This window comes from Octopus bimaculoides, chromosome 2 (genome assembly GCF_001194135.2).
Source record: "Octopus bimaculoides isolate UCB-OBI-ISO-001 chromosome 2, ASM119413v2, whole genome shotgun sequence".
Lineage (NCBI taxonomy): Eukaryota > Metazoa > Mollusca > Cephalopoda > Octopoda > Octopodidae > Octopus > Octopus bimaculoides.
This window is the reverse complement of record NC_068982.1, coordinates 50,576,669-50,580,048: the sequence shown is the minus strand read 5'-3', so window position 1 is coordinate 50,580,048 and position 3,380 is coordinate 50,576,669.

Here is a 3,380-nt window from a genome sequence, read left to right as displayed (position 1 = left end):
GGGAGAGAGAGATAGAGAGGGAGAGAGAGAGGGAAAGAGAGAGAGTGCGAGAGAGAGTGAGAGAGAAAGATAAAGTGATAGATAGATAGACAGATAGATAGATAGATAGATAGATAGATAGATAGATAGATAGATAGATAGATAGATAGATAGATAGATATATTTGTGCCCTTTATGTGTACAGACGATCGGCAAGAAACTTACAACTTTAAGGAGCAATGCTCGTGTCTGATCCTGTCTATTTTTGAATCAGAATCCTTTCTACTGAATCTACAGATAAGTGAAGTGCTGCTTGTTTGAAGTGATTCTCTCTTTTTGTTGATGTTTGTACTCGAGAATTTCAGCTTCCACACGTTCCATAATATTTTCGCCTCAATTGGCGACTGTCCTCCACATTATTCTGTCATTCACAACACATTTTTTCTCATTATTTCTTGTGAACGTAAAGTCATTTGATCAGTCCTCTTTTTGAAGCTCAGCATGGGTTTTCTTGTGTATGCTCCATGGGAAACTTCATCGAAGAGCAACTGTTCTGGAATTCTATTGCCTCTTTGCGAGAGAGATCAAGGGAGAAAAAGAGAGTGAGATTGGATGTGCATGTGTGTGCTTATGTGTGCATGTGATGTGATGTGTGTGTGTGTGTGTGTGTGTGTGTGTTTGTGTGTGTGCGTGTGTGTGTGTGCGTGTGTGTGTAAAGAGCAATGAAACTTTAAGCCATCAATAACCTGATGTGCGATCCACAACATTAATAGTCATCTAAAAATAGAATCGCAGAACACGTCTGGTTCTTTCATAACTGCTCCTCATCAATAACTGTATTCGAGCCAATGGCTTTTCATTAAAGTGATTAAAGCTAGTAAATATTTAGGCAAGCAGGAAAAGAAAAATATTAGGGGTGACTAGTATTATTTTCATTGGTAAGTAACAGAGGACGAATCCAGACACGATTCGCCTTGTTGAGTCTCCTGAGCATAACGTAACCTTTCCATTGCTTGTCGTAATGTAAGCAAGCGAATTGCTAAGTAAACATACAAAATTCTACATTTGTTAGTTTGGTGTAAGAAAAATACTGAAAAATAAAATACCTAAGGACGCAATCTGCCAATTGGTTTCCAACTTTGACCCTAATTGAACAAATTAGGAGGAAGGAAGAGTAAAATGTATAGAACTTACTACTTGATACGTTCATATTTTAGCAATCTCTGAAAGATGAAAGTGAAAGTCAAACTCGCAAGAAAGAAGTAAACAACTAACCACTAGTTCTTCCAAAATATATTTACTGGGTATTCGGACTAAATTTGACGGCTTTATGTCTCCTTTTTTCCAGGGACATTTTGATCTATTGCTGAGCAATCAATGGCATTGGAATGCATAAAGATTAAAATTGTAGTTGAGAAAAAAATTAGCTGATAATAATCATAATTATTTGCGGCGGGTGTGAAGATGCCGACATTGTGGCTGTGGCTCAATGGTCTGTGAACACTGTAAAGGCTGTAAAACGTGACATGAACATCATGGAAACCAAGTTCCTCCAAACTATGATGGTCTTTGGGTGTTTCACCAGTGAGGGTGACGTCATGCTGCCCCATATCTTTCAACGGGAATTTAAGATCTATTCAGACAGCAATGTGAAGCTGCTGCAGACTGTGGTCAAACCCTGGGCATAGAGGGTTTTGTTGGAAGGCCGAGTTTGTGAAAGGAGGAGTCGGTTCCTTGTCATACCTAAGAGAAGAGTCAGAAGTGGTTATCGCAGAATTTCTACGACTTCACCAGCCCCAAATTCTAGCTTCCTTAATTTCCCCGATTGTAATCCCATGGATTACTATCGGTGGGGTGCGGTTAAGAAAGACACCAACCGCTCTACGTGCAACACCATGACCGAACTGCTGACCAAGATCTTCGAAGATCCTACTAGAAATTGGTGAGGAACGCAAGTGCCAAGTTATGGAGTCGTTTTGAGGCCGTAGTGGAAGCTGGGGGCGGCTACTTTGAGTTATCATCTCCCAGCCATTATCTGGTTCATGTATATTTGATTTTTAAATATGTTTTCTTTTCCTTTTATGCAGGCGCAGGAGTGGCTGTGTGGTAAGTAGCTTGCTTACCAACCATATGGTTCCGGGTTCAGTCCCACTGCGTGGCACCTTGGGCAAGTGTCTTCTACTATAGCCTCGGGCCGACCAACGCCTTGTGAGTGGATTTGGTAGACGGAAACTGAAAGAAGCCCGTCGTATATATATATATATCTATATATATATATGTTTGCGTCTCTGTGCTTTTCCCACCACCATCCCTTGAAAACCGATGTCAGTGTGTTTACCGCCCCGTAACTTAGCGGTTCAGCAAAACAGACCGATAGAATAAGTACTAGGCTTACAAAGAATAAGTCGACTAAAGGCGGTGCTCCAGCAATGCCGCAGTCAAATGACTGAAATAAGTAAAAGAGAGACTGCCAAATTTATCCCGGACATTCTGTAATGATAAAAACATTTACAATCTTAAGTAACTGCATGTCTGTGATATACATGTGCATATAAAAGTAAGGTGTGAAATATAGAGAGAACATAATAGCGTTTAACAATATGTATTGTTAAAACTGGGTTCATCATTGGACATTCGTTTTTTACAATATGATATGTAATGATATTTGAGACAATGAACACTAACATGAGTTTGAAAAATGCATCGCACAGATTCATTTTATCAGAGAGTTTTATTCACCAGCCATCTGATTAGCGTTTGATATAATGTTGCATTGCAACACTTAGCACTTAATTTATTCACAATTAATTCTGAAATACTGAAAAAAAAAAAAATAATAAACATTAAAAAAAAAAACATTAGTATAATATTGGTTTCAATTTTTAGCACAAGGCCAACATCCTCAGGAGAGAGGTTAAGTTGATTACGTCATCAGATCGACCATAGTGCCCAACTGATACTTATTTTATCAACTCCGAATGGAGGAAAGGCAAAATCGATCTTAGCAGAATTTCAACTCAGAACATACAGAAGGACTAAATGCCGCTAAGCAATTTGCCCAGTCTGCTAACCATTCTGCCAGCTCGCTGCCTTAAACCATTGGTATGATATACAAAGAAGCTATAGCCGTGTTTTAAACAGTACATCTCTGATATACAAACATGTATAAAAAATGTGTGCGTGTGTTGCTATGTGAGTCAATAATTAATAACAAAGCATTTAGATTCTATTTCTGTCAGTATGCACTTGGAACCACTGTACCAAATACTTGTATTCATTAACATATTTCTGCCTACATATATAACAACAATAACAAAACCAACCTACAATAACTATCTATCATTCAAAAACAAACAACGATATATATATATATGTATGTGTATATATATATATATATATAT